Here is a 14,479-nt window from a genome sequence, read left to right on the forward strand (position 1 = left end):
GGAGCACAAGTGGAATCCCTCCCGACGGTCCTTCCGTGGGGCGCAGCAGTGCGTAGCTCTCCTGTGCCTACAGCTGAAGGAGGATACAGGAGGGCTTCACCAGCCAGAATAGAAGATAGTGTTTCTCCTTATCTCTTGATTGGTAAGTACATCCTTATTGCTACTTACCACAAAAACAAGAGTGGGTATGTTATGATTTCTGTTGACTCAGTCTGTAAGGACATGCTAAGAACCTAGAACAGTACCTCTTGCTCATTAAATGCACGAGAAATGGGTATGCATGGAGGAGTGTGTTTTGTTGTTAGTACTGAAATCATGAATGTGTGTGTGAGGAAAGACAAATAAACAGACTTGGGAACAGATGAAAATGACCATTTCTGAATGCCCATTACCATTGCACAGAGGTAGTGGGCATGCCAGGTACCTATGAAGCTGTTTCCCTCCTCCCCCAAGGCAACCGCAACCATCAGGCCAGACACATGTTAGTCCTTGCTTCCTAGAATTAGATAGTGCTTTGGGGCGCAGTCAAATGGAGTAAATCTAGACCAGATAAAAATTAATTAAAAGTGGAAAACATAAACATTTCCTTTATCTTTCCTAGTTATTTTCAGCTTTTTAGCTCACATAATAACAAAACAACAGCAACAACAGGAAAAAAGGTCAAGTGCAAGCAGTGTCTTTGGCAACATCACATTCATTGTTTCAAAATGTAATCTAAATTCCAAGTAAGTTTTCATATAGTTATTCTATTTTATAATTTGGGGGAATAAAAACAGGAAATTTGAGAAAGAGTTGAAAATCTAGAAAGTACAATATACAGAAGTAATAAAAACAGCATTAACATATTTTTATTATTTTTGAAATCACAAAATATAGAGAACTTTGTAGAAATAATAAACCTTTAACTTCTTATTTTATTTAAATCACATCTGTATTTTGTCATTTAAAAAGATCATGTAAAGAAATAAAATGTTTCATACTAAATGCAACAACATAAGCCAAATTTATGTATTATATTTTAGAGCATTCTTTGGTTTATTTTAGGATGATTCCTAAGTAATGCAAAGACTGTTAAAACAAGTTTTCAAAACTCTAGATTTCTACAATTTCTTTGAGCTTATAAAAAGTTGCTGATATCCCAAGTTCCTAGAGATATCATTAGTAACCTGAGGATGATTTTTATCTACCTTGAAGAGATTCAAGGATTAGCTTACATGTTTATGCATTAGAAAGTGATAAATGATAAATAAGAAACACTAGAGAATACAAAGAATTGGAGAATGGAAAGATGCTTTATCATGTCCATGAGGCTCTACTGAGAATTGCTTGCTTAAAAAAAGTTGTTGTTTTCAGTTGAAAATAAATTAAGAGGAAAGCCTTCAGCTTATTTCCCATAACTTTGTTAGACTTGGATTATAGGTCGATGGCCTATGTTATCCTGTTTAGCCAAAAGACATTTAGAAATTCCACTTGGACCCGGGTCAAAACAATGCCCCAGCCCAGTCTCATTCCACCACCTGTGGCTCGTACCATGCAATCGGGCTGCATGTTACTCCCACACACTGCAGAGAATCCTTTAAGATTCGTTCATCTGAAAAGTGATTTTCAGAATTTTTGCCTGGAAAAATAGTTCATTTAGGAAAATGAAATCCTGAAAAAGCTGAAGTCTGTTTTGTTTTGTTTTTGTTTTTTGCTTCAGTAGTAAGGAAGTAAATACCACACTGGACTGCGATCTCCATTATCCCAACCCTTACACTTGTACACAGAGTGAATATTTTGGATGAAAATGGAGTGAACAGCATAGTGTAAGGGATTAGTTTCACCCTGGTGTCTCTTGTCCTACTTCTGCATATCCTAAAAGCAGAGTGACTGCATGAATCTGCATGGAGGAAATGTAGGTTTCTTTCATCCTGGACCAAGTAAGTACATTTAATTCTGATAGGATCCTTTTCTTCCACCCTATACTATGTTTTGGGTGTCTAGCATGTGCCAGGTACTCTTCTAGCTATTGGAAATGTAGTAGTAAATTAGATGAACATGGTCCAGGTTCTCTTAAAGTTTATATGTAAATGAGGAACACGGGCAATAAACAGGTAAGCATATAATGAATCAGAAAATAAAACAAAAATAATGTAATAATTATTAGGGGGAGGGAGAAATTTTATAGAATGTGGTCAAGGAAGATGATTTGAGATGAGATCAAAATGGCAAGAAGGGTGCAGTCATGTAAATAACAGTATTTGAAACAGTATTACAGACAAGAAATTTCAAACACAAAGGCCCTGAGGTGGGAATGAATTTGGAATGTGGGAGACTTAGACAGAGGCCAGTGTGGTTGTGGGTAGTGAATTAAGGTACAGTGACATGAAATAAAGCCCAAGAAGTAGCCCATAGGAGACAGGTCATGTATAACCTTGTAGGCCATCAGAAAAAAGTGGAATTTTAGTACAAATGGGATTAGGAGTAGTTGAAACATAGTAAATAAATTAGTGACATGATCTAATTTAAAGTCTATGTAAAATTGTTACGTGCAAAAAACATGTTGGTCACGTAAGTTCTCAAGACTAAAGGAAACAAGAGTGGAAGCCAAGGTGTGGGAGGCAGAGTTCAAGATCCCCCTCAAGATCTCTGCCCCTGGTATACATGCCTTGTATAATCCTCTCCCCTTCTGTGCAGATAGAACTTGTAAATGTGATGAGATTTTGTCACTGTGATTAGCTTCTTTTATGGCTAAATTGAATGAATTTTGCAGCACTAATAAAAGTCCCCATCATGTGACTGAGTTAATTTTTTTTTAAAAGGCTGTCTTGGGTGGGCCTGGCCTAATCAGGTGAGCCCATAAAAGATATTTTCCTGCTGACTTAAATAAGCAAGCTTTCATGTTGTAAAAGGAAGGGGCCACAAAGCAAGGATCTCCGGGTAGCTGAGAATGGTCCCATGCCAACAGTCAGCAAGAAAATGGCTCTTCAGTAATCCAACCACAGGGAAATGAATTCTTTCAACAACCTGAATGGGTTTGGAATAGAACCCTGAACTTCTGTGGTGACTACAGGCTCAGCTGACACCTTTCAGGTTGGTGAGATCCTGAGCCAAGGACCCAGCTAACCTGTGCCTAGGCTCTAGCCCTGACCCACAAAAATGATGAGATGATAAGTTTGTGCTGTTTTAAGGCACTAAACTGATAGTAAATTGTAAAACAGCAATAGAAGACAAACACGTAGGGGAATCTATTAGCAGACAGAGGAAGGTTTGCATAGGAATAGGGGAAGTGAGAGTAGAGTGGGGTTTAGCTTAGTCTGGGTTGATAGCAGTTCAGATGAACAGAAGGAATAGATTTTGATATACAGGGTCTGGCACAAATAATGCCCCTTTTTTATTACCAAATCATAACTATGTAATTCTGTAATATAACAATATCACACTCAAGCACACCATGTGATATTTTAGGTGAAATCTCCAAATCAAAACTATAAATTCTTACACTGTATTATTACTCTACCAACCACACTCACACAGGCATTACTTCTGCCAGACTCTGTATCTGGGATAAAATGTAGGAAATGGAGAAAAGTTCCATTGATTGAAATGAAGTCAGAAGGAAGAATGGGTTGGCTGAAGTGTGAGGGAGTGGTGGATCAGAAATGCTGTTGTGGGCCTGTGAACTTGAAATGTCCCTTACTTTTCCAACTGGCCATGTCAGATAGGCAGTAGATAAATAAGTCTGGAACTGAGAGGAGAAAAAGTTAGGAATACAAAGTTGGTAGTCACCAAACACAGAGATGGTTTCATAAACCATGGAAATGGGTGTGAAAATTTTGAGAGTAAATGGAGAGCAAGGAATGCACCCTGGGGGCACTCTGAGTCTTACAGGTCAGGCAGAGGTGTAGGAATGAACGGATAATCTAACGAAAATCCTGTGAGAAAAGCTTTGTATTTCCATTTTACACAGGAAGACATTGAGTCTCAGAAGGTTAAGTGAATTGCTCAGGGTCACGGACTGTACAGCCAAGCTGGATTTTAACCCAGGAGGAGTGTAAAGGTCAAAGGTTAAAGATAAAGAAAGACTCTTAAAAGCAAGAGAAAAGAAGTTAGTTGCCCGAAAGGCTGGCAAATAGGAGGGGGCAGGGGGAGAATGTGTGAAGAGGAGAGGGGATTAAGGAGTACAAATAAGTAGTTAAAGAACAGCCACGGGATTCACTGCCTGGCTTACTTCACTTAGCATAATACTTTGCAGTTCCATCCATGTTGTTGCAAAGGGTAGGGAAGATAGAAGGGCTCCTTCTATCTTTCTGTTGCATAGTATTCCATTGTGTAAATATACCATAGTTTATTGATCCACTCATTTACTGATGGGCATTTAGGCTGTTTGCAGCACTTAGCTATTATAAATTGCACTGCTAAGAACAGTGGGGTGCATAGGTTCTTTTGAATTAGTGTTTCAGGGTTCTTGGGGTATAGACCCAGCAGTGGAATTGCTAGGTTGAAAGACAATTCCATTTTTACTTTCTTGAGGAAATTCCATACTGTTTTCCACAGTGGCTACATCAGTCTGCATTCTCACTAACAGTGCAGTAGGATTCCCTTTTCTATACAACCTCTCTAGCACTTGTTTGTTGATTTGTTTATGATGGCCATTCTGACCTGTGTGAAGTGGTATCTCACCTATAATTTGCATCTCACCTATAAGTGGAACCTAATTAACAAAACAAACTGGAAGCAAAATATAGTCAGAGACATTGAAATCAACAACAAACTGATAGTAATTAGAGGGGAGGTGAGAGGAAAATAATGTATGAAAGAAGAGAAGAAGATGTAAATGAACATGAGTGAGGGACCCATGGATGGAGCCAAGGTGAGGTGGGATTGAGGTTGTGAGGTGAGCATGGGTAGGGCAGGGGAAGGTGGTGGTGAGAAAATGGTGACAACTGTACTTGAACATCAATGAAAAAAAAGTAAAAAATAAAAATAAAAAAAGAACAGCCATGGGGATGTAAAGTACAGTATAGGAAGTAGAGTAGCCAAAGAACTTATACAGTAACCCATAGACGTGAACTTTGGTGAAGGTATTGCCTGAGGAAGTGGGGGGTGTTTAGTGGAGGGGGACAAAGGAAAAATCAGGACAACTGTAATAGCATACTCAATAAAGTACAAAAAAAACACAAAACCCACAACCTCTTTTCATTAAAACTCAATGCCCTCAATTGCAGCTCCGAGGTGAAAATACAAAATTTCACATATCTTGAAATATATCAACTGTACTTGAACAATAAAAAAGAAATAAATAAATATCCAGAGGCTGGAGTACAAACTTGATGTTTTTTGTACATTTTTGAGCACTACAGAAATAATTGCTCCATAGCAGAGACATGCTTTGACCTGAAGCATATATTCATGTCAATGTTGAAACCTAGGAAGACAGTGTTGTCATTGAGGGTCTTATGTCCAGCTACCAGATGACAAATAATTCTAATGAAAGACACAGAAATGGTCTCAAAAGAATGAATGTAGCTATGGAAATTTACAGCCTTGAAACAGATTTGGACCACTATAAGCTAGCATCCACACTGATTATAGTCCATTTGATTATGACTGTTTTCATTATTTCTGAGTCAAAGTTACCTTTCAGTTTTTGTTTCTGTGTACTTCCAGAAGTTTCTTTTTTTAAAAGATTTTATTTATTTATTTTTAGAGAGGGAAGGGAGGGAGAAAAAGAGAGAGAGAAACATCAATGTGCGGTTGCGGGGGGCCGTGGCCTGCAACCCAGGAATGTGCCTTGTCTGGGAATCGAACCTGTGATGCTTTGGTTCACAGCCCGTGCTCAATCCACTGAGCTACACCAGCCAGGGCAGAAATTTTTTTTCAAATATTAACTCCTCGTTATATATGAGCCAGGCTTATATTTCTAATAGCAAACACAAAAGTAGAAGCAGCAGCAACAACACTAGCATTATTGACAATTTCCTATGTGCCAGGCCCTTTGATTAGAGCAATGTATGCATTGTGTCATTTAATCCTCACAACACTGTTTTAAATTAGAGTTTTGACCCCATTTCACAGATGAAAAAAACTGATGTTCTTAGAAGTTAAGCTAATTATTATATAGCAAGGTTGAAATCTGAATCAAAGTCTGAGTCCAAACTCTGTAATAACCAAATTTCATCTATTGTATTGGCCAGATAAATTCTTTCTGAGAAATATGTATGTCTCATTTCTTCAGGGGAATTATCATGGTAATTTTTGAAGGTAGCTATTGCTAGGTAACTGGTTTATCTTTTCCTTCTGTAACAAGCCAAAAAGAGAAGTTAGGGATGTGGACTTTAAATTTAGGGCAACTATAAACCTATTTCTTTTACTATTTGTTGGTTTATGAACCTGTAATAGTTAGTATTTAACACGTCACTAGTAACAGTGACTGTGCAAATCATTGATAATACAACTTCCTTCTGATCTGCTTTGCATACCCACATATTTCACAGCTGACACCCACAAACTGAATAATATACTTTGATAATCAAAAAGCTACAAAATTTTACCTGCGAGAATCTTCCATTCTTAATTTGGTAGATTTGGTTTTTGTATTTAACTAATAGCTGCTCTATTTGTTAAATAATATTGATGCATCAAAGCTACTCTTGTGAAAACAGTTATTGCCCCTAATAAGATTTCCCTTAATAACTCTATTTTATTATAAAAAGGTTATTTAGTTATTTAGATGATTCCCAAGAGCAGTCAGCAATTTGTTTATGCCTTGGTACTGTTCATCTCAAGCAGTGTTTATTGATCTCCTGTTGTGCCCTTGTGGGCTAACAGAAGAATAAGGATGAAGCCTTTACAAGCTTACAGTCACCAAGGGTGGTGGTTGTGCATGTGTGTGGAGCAGACAAGTTTAGAGAAATGTGAATATAGTTTATGCTAAGAGGAGATGGGAATGGCAATGTAGGAGGAACTAAGCAGAGTTTCGGATGGATGATACAGCACCCACACAAGTAGAGGTAAAACTTGGCAGAACTGGTGGGTCTTTCAATAACCAGAACAGGAAGAAATGGGTTAATTATAGGGTTGTATTTATTAACAATAGTGTTAGTAATGGAACAGATGATTGGGAGAATATGTCAGTGAGCAGTGGATAAATATCAGGGAGAGAGCATTTTGAATTAGAACTTTGCCAACATGCCCCCCTCACACGCAGTCTGCAAGGCAGTGAGCCTGCAGAGTGGAAAAGGCACTGGGCCTCAGGCAACCCCTTCACCTCCCACTTCCTCATGGATGAGTGATCTCACTTAAATGCTCTGAGCTTCAGCTTCCTCATCTGGGAAGTGAGGGAGTTGTCTACATGATTGGAAACTTCTGTCGTCATCTGTTCTCTCCTTCCCTCGCATTATCACTCAGGAAGCTAGGTCCTTCTTCTCCAAAACTAACATTTCTACTCTTTTTTAAAAAATAACTTCTTTTTTCAATTACAGTTGACATACAGTGTGACATTAGTTTTAGGTGTACAATGCCACGATACGATATTTATGTAACTGTGAAATGATGACCCTGATAAATCCAGTACCTATCTGATACTGTGTATAGTTATTATAGTATTATTGACTATGTTGCCTATGCTATACTTTACATCCCTGTTACTATTTTTGTAACTGCCAATTTGTACTTCTTAATCCTATCAAGTTTTTCACCAATCCCCCCATAACTCCTGCCCCTATGGTAACTGCCAAAATATTCTCTATATTTACTCTCGTTTTAATTCCATGCTACTTTTACCAGACTCTCAGCCAATCAATATTCTCCCTCTTTTTTCCCCCAAATTTCACACCTCTGTTTTTTACCTGAGTGTCCTTTTCCTGAGTGTAAAACCATACTGATATCTCCCTCTCTGACTCTGATTATACCAGGCTTGTTCTTTTCTTCTTTTCTTTGTCAAATTTGAAAGACTTGTTAAAACCAGCTACCATCCCCTCCCCACTATGAACTCTCTTGTTAACTCTCTCCAGTCTCAGTTCTGCCTTGGTCCCCACTATTCCACCAAAACTGCCCTCTTAGACGACATAAGATGAGAACAAAAACTTTTTCCCAGCCATCAGCCTCCTTGACCCTTCACCCACACTGCACGCTCCTGGCTCATCCTCCAGTGTAAAAATACTGTTCTCCAGCAGCCTTACATGACACACTAGATCAAATGGATTTCGCTGATATCTTCAAAACATTTCACTGCAAAGCAGCAAAATATACACTGTTTTCAAGTGCACATGAAACATTTTCTAGGATCCATTACATGTTGAGACACAAAACAAGTCTAAATAACTTTAGGAAGATTGAAATCATATCAAGCATCTCTGACCACAATTCTATGAAACTAAAATCAATCACAAGAAAACATGGAAAAACATGCAAGGACATGGGAGCTAAATAACATGCTATTAAACAATGACTAGGTCAACAACATGTTCAAGGAAGAAATAAAAAGATTTGATCAAGTGAAAATGAGGACACAACAACTCAGAATCTGTGGGATACTGGAAAGCAATCCTAAGAGGAAAATTCATAGCACTACAGGCCTATCTCAAAAAACAAGCAAACAAACAAACAAACAAACAAGAAAAAGCTCAAATAAACAATCTAACTTTACACTTTAAGGAAATTGAAAAAGAAAACCAAAGCCCAGAGTAGAATGAAGTAAATAATAAAGATTACAGCAGAAATAAATGAAATAGAGTCTAAAAAAATCAATGAATCCAAGAGATGTTTCTTTAAAAACATAAAAAGATTGCCAAAGCTTTAACCATACTCATCAAGAAAAAAAGAGGACCTATATATATAATCAGAAATGAAAGAGGAGAAATAATAACTGACACCAAAGAAATACAAAAGAAGATCTCACCCATAAGTAGAACCTAATCAACAAAACAAACAAGCAAGCAAAATATAACCAGAGACATTGAAATTAAGAAGAAACTGACAATAACCAATGGGGAGGTGGGAGAGGAGACCATATTTTTCAGACTATAAGATGCACTTTTTTACCACATTTTTTGCTTCAGAATTTTTTTCTCTATTTTCCTCCTTTAAAACCTAGGTGTGTCTTAGGTTTATACCCCACCAAAGTGGGGTAGGATCTGTAGTGGGAAGTGGGGATGGCTGGGGGGGTGGGGGAAATAGAGACAACTGTACTTGAACAACAACAAAAAAATGTGGAAAAAATAAAAATAAGTAAAATAAATAAACATGCAAAAAAGAAATACAAAAGAGTGTAAAAAATATTATAAACAATTATATGCCAACAAACTGGACAACCTGGACAAAATGGATAAATTCCTAAAAACATACAATCTTTCAAAACTAAATCAGAAATTAACAGATAATCTGACCAGACAGATTACACCTAGTGAAATTTAAGCAATAATAAAAAAATTCCCAACCAACAAAACCCTGAACCAGATGGCTTCACAGGTGAATTTTATCAAACATTCTGAGAAGAACACCTGTCCTCAAACTATTTCATAAAATTCAAGAAGAGGGAAGGCTCCCAAACTCATTTTTTGAAGCCAGCATTATCCTAATTCCAAAACCAGATAATGACACTACAAAAAAAGAAAATTATAGGCCAATATCCCTGATAAACACAGATGCTAAAATCCTCAACAAAATATTATCAAACTGAATACAAGAGTGCATCAGAAAGATCATACACCATGATCAAGTGGGATTTATTCCAGGAATGCAAGGTTGGTACAACATTCACAAATAAATACACGTGAGTCATCACATAAAAAAATGAATGATAAAAGCCACATGATCATATCAATAGATGCAGAAAAAGCATTTGATACAACCCATTTATGATAAAAACTCTCAGCAAAGTGAGAATAGAGGGAACATACCTAAGCATAATAAAGGTCATATAGGACACACCTAATGCTAGTATGACACTCAATGGGCAGAAACAAGCATTCCCCTTAAGATCAGGAACGAGACAGGGATATCCACTTTCACCTCTCTTATACAACATAGTTTTGGAAGTCCCAGCCACAGCAATAAGATAAGAAGAAGAAATAAAAGGCATCCAAATTTGAAAGAAAAAAGTAAAACTGTCATTATCTGAACATGACATGATAGTGTACATACAGAACCCACAGATTGCACCAAGAAACTACTGGAACTGATAAAATAGATTCAGCAAAGTAGCAGGACACAAAATTAATATCCAGTAATCAGTTGCATTTTTATATGCCAATAACAGACTAATAGGAAGGGAAATGAAGAAAACAATCCCATTCCCAATTGTTACAAAAAGAATAAAATACCTCATAATAAACCTATCCAAGGTTGTAAAAGACCTATTCTCAGAAAATTATATGACACTGAAAAGAGAAATAGAAGATATAAATAAGTCGAAGCACATACCATGTTCATGGATTTGAAGAATTAACATCATTAAAATGTCCATACTACCCAAAGAAGTCTATAGATTCGATACAATTCCTATCAAGATTCTGATGACATATTTCACAGAACCAAAACAAACATTTCAAAAATTTATATGGAACCACAAATGGCCCCACATAGCAACAGCAATCCTGAGAAAGAAGAACAAAGAGGGAGGAATCATGCTTCCTTATATCAAATTATAAGGAAGTAATCAAAACAGCATGGTACTTAGCATAAAACCAGACACATAGATCACTAGAACAGAATAGAGAGCCCAGAAATAAACTCACACCTTTATGGTCAATTAATGCTCACCATAGGAAGCAAGAATATGCAATGAATTAAAGATAGTTTATTCAATAAATGGCGTTGGGTAAATTGGACAGATATGTGAAGAAAAATGAAACTAGATCCCCTTCCTATATCACACACAAGAATAAATTCAAAATGGATTAAAGATTTAAATGTTATTTCTGAAATCATAAAAATCATAGAGGAAAACATAGGCAGCAAAACCTCAGACATTGCTCATAGCAATATTTTATCAGACATATCTCCCCAGGCAAGAGAAACAAAAGAAAAAGATAAACTAATGAGACTACAACAAAGTTTTTATACAGCAAAAGAAATCATCAACAAAATAAAAAGACAACCCACAGAATGGAAGAATATATTCACCAATATATCTGATAAGGGATTAATACCCAAAATTTATACAGAACTTAACAAAACTAAACACCAAAAAAGAAACAACCCAATTAAAAAGTGGGCAAAGGGCCTGAATGCAGACTTCTTCAAAGGGGACATACAGATGGCCAATAGATATAAGAGAATGTGCTCAACATCACTAATTATCAGATAAATGAAAATTAAAACCATAATGAGATATCACCTCACATCTGTCAGAATGGCCATCACCAATAAATCAACAAACAAGTGCAATGAGCACGTGGAGAAAGGGGAACCCTTGTGCACTGTTGGTGGGAATGCAGACTGGTGCAGCCACTTTGGAAAGCAGTATGGAGATACCTCAGAAAATTAAAAATGGATCTGCCCTTTCACCCAACTATCCCATTTCTGGCAATATATCTGAATGAACCCAAAACACTGTTTTGAAAGAACATAAGCAATCTTATGTTCATTGCAGCAATATTTACAATCAACAAGATGTGGAAGCAGCCCTTGTCCATCAGTAGATGAGTGGATAAAACAACTATGGGACATTTACACAATGGAATACTACTTAGCAGTAAAAAAGAAGAATATTTTACCCTTTGCAACAGTATGGATGGACCTGGAGAACATTATGCTGAACGAAATAAGCCAGTCAGAAAGAAAAATATCATATGATTTCACTCATATGTGAAATCTAATGAATAAACTGAACTACAAGGAAAGTGGGCACAGATACATAGAGGGAGAGGAGGGTGACAGCTGAGGGTGCTTGGTTAGGGGGTGGAGGGATTGAGCAAAAAGGAAAAAGGACTCATGGACATGGACAACAGTGTGGTGATTGCTGGAGGGAGAGGATATAAGGGGACTCAACAGTAAGGGGAAAAATACAATACAGATTAAATCAAAAGAAAAAGAGAGAGAGAGAGAGAGAGAATGCTATTCTACTTTGACTTTCAATATACCACATCCTCCTGGTTCTCTACCTACCTTAATTAACTTTTCTCACCTTCTTTATTGTCAATATTTCCTAAGGGTCTATCCATGTCTCAATTCTAATTTTTCTCTCCCTACGTGACCATTTCTATACTCAAGATTTTCATTTTATATTTTTATATAGCCACACATTGATAACAAACTTGAGCAATGAATTTGCAAATGCCTGCTGAAAATCTCTTTGTTGATAGGCAAGTAACAGGCCATTTCAATACATCCAAAATCAAATTTATTAATTTCTCTTATAAGCCTGCCTTGTCTTGTCTAGAGGTGCATGGCATCATTATCTATACAGCCATATTGGCAAAAAAATCCCTGAAATTTTCATATCTAATTACTCACCACCTCTGACTTTACAGTCTCCTGTGTCTAAATCCTCCTATCATTTCACAACTAGCCTTGTTCTGCCCCATCGTCATCTGTCAGCACTTGGTAACAGACTCCTAATTGGTCTCCTGGCCCCAGACTCAATCTACACACTGGTGTTCTAACCTGTGCAAAAAGATGCAGAGACTATTCTACTGCCTCCCTAGAAAAACTATTATAGATTTCCTGTGCTTTGATTTTTATGAATTATTTGCACTCATTTCTTCATAAACACGGTGTTTACCTCTTTTAGGTTTGGATCATGTTATAAAGACAAGTTTTCTCTCAAGATCAAAGGGGTTGTTGCCACATCACATAGCAGCTACAGTTATAATCCCCTTTTAAGACACGTGTTCAATTATGTTTGTAGGGAGCTAGGTTTTAGGAAGACAAACTATGAGGCTCTGACTGATCTTTATTTGGTCCTCTCTCTGCTAAGCTGAACCTCATCTGTCTCATCTCTAACAAAAATAATCAGCATTTATTGAGCACATGCTCTGTGCTGGGTACTGTTCTAAGTGCTATTTGTTGGGTCGACCTACACGTCGCTTTAGTTTTTTCTGTAAAATAAAAGACATATTTTGCATTGTCACCAATAACTTTGTTGTTTTGCATATTTTGAGTATGTCAGCAATCTCCTGCTATTGGTTTCAGTGGGTTAAGGCCAGGATTACTGCTAAACATCTTCCAATGCATAAAACAGTCCCACAGCAAAGAATTAGTTGGCCAAAATGTCAATAGTACCAAGAAACTTCTCAAACCAGTTTTGACAGTCACAACACCTTCTCTGTGCACTGCACAAACTGTTTTTTGCATTTTTACCTTTCTTGAAGTAATAAAGCATAATACACTGAAAATGTTGCTAATTTTCTTCCACCTCAATATTAAAATGGCTACATAAAAATCACCAATTTTGATGAGTTTTTTTAAATGCACTCTGATATGACAACTGTCACTATATAATCTAACAAAACTGTTTCAGATGAAGTTAAAAACAACTAAACACTACTAGAGCCATAGTATGGAAAAACCTAAATGAACTTTTCGGCCAACCCAATATTTTATGTGAAACACAGAATCCCCCTGCTAAGAGAGGGATATTATTATCCTTATTTTTCTGGCAAGGTAACAAACTTAAAGAGATTTGTCCAAGGTTACCTACTTGGTAAATTGAAGACTGGGATTTGAACACGGACATTTTAAACCCGGATCCTATGCTTTTAATTGCCATTATACACTATTTCCACAGCAAGGATATATAGGACATGTATACACTAAAGGGATGTAAATTATCTGGCAAGAACTCAATACATATCACTTTACCTTCTCCCCTGTATGTCAAAAAATAAATGTTATTAAATTTATTATAAATTAATGATCTTAAAAAATAAATGTAATTATGTTTTGAAGATTTTAATGGTTTTCACATATGTATATTTTGTCTAGACAATTAGATAGACTCTTTCTTCTGGTAGGTTTTATTTTTTTCATTCTCCAAAAGAATTCCAAACAGCCTTACACATTGTGAGTCTTCAACAAATGTTTGTTGATTGACTGAATGAATGAAAGTCAGTTTTTATTTGCACTGGATAAAATTTAGCTTTCTCAGAATTTATAGTTCTTATTTTTTGTGTAAGAAATAGAAGAGAAACATTATATATAGTATATGTAATAGATAGATAGATGGCAGATAAATAGATACATGATAGATAGGTAGATAGATAGATAAGGCTTTAAAATGTGTTATCTTTCCTCCCACACTTTATTTATAAGATGGTGCCTTTCTGTAAATGTCAATGATAGGAAATCATTGATTCTCAGGCTCATGTACCCTTTTAAGCTGGGTGAGACCCAAAATAATTTGTACAAAATAATCATTGATACTGCTCAAAAAATGTCAAGAAGAAAAGGTGAGATTAGCTCTCTAGCTCTGAACATCTGGACAAAAAAAAAAATCCTTTTTTCTTTTCCTGCAGTTCTAAGTTTGTGAAACTTTTCCCAATAACATTAAACCACT

At 36.5% G+C, this 14,479-nt stretch overlaps 1 protein-coding gene across 1 annotated transcript in view; it reads right to left on the bottom strand.

The window, feature by feature from the left end:
• SLC13A1 (solute carrier family 13 member 1) overlaps window positions 1–14,479 on the bottom strand; it is a 113,270-nt gene that overhangs the window by 22,642 nt on the left and 76,149 nt on the right. The gene's annotated exons all lie outside the window — the stretch shown is intronic.

Source organism: Phyllostomus discolor, chromosome 10 (genome assembly GCF_004126475.2).
Source record: "Phyllostomus discolor isolate MPI-MPIP mPhyDis1 chromosome 10, mPhyDis1.pri.v3, whole genome shotgun sequence".
NCBI classification, from domain to species: Eukaryota; Metazoa; Chordata; class Mammalia; order Chiroptera; family Phyllostomidae; genus Phyllostomus; species Phyllostomus discolor.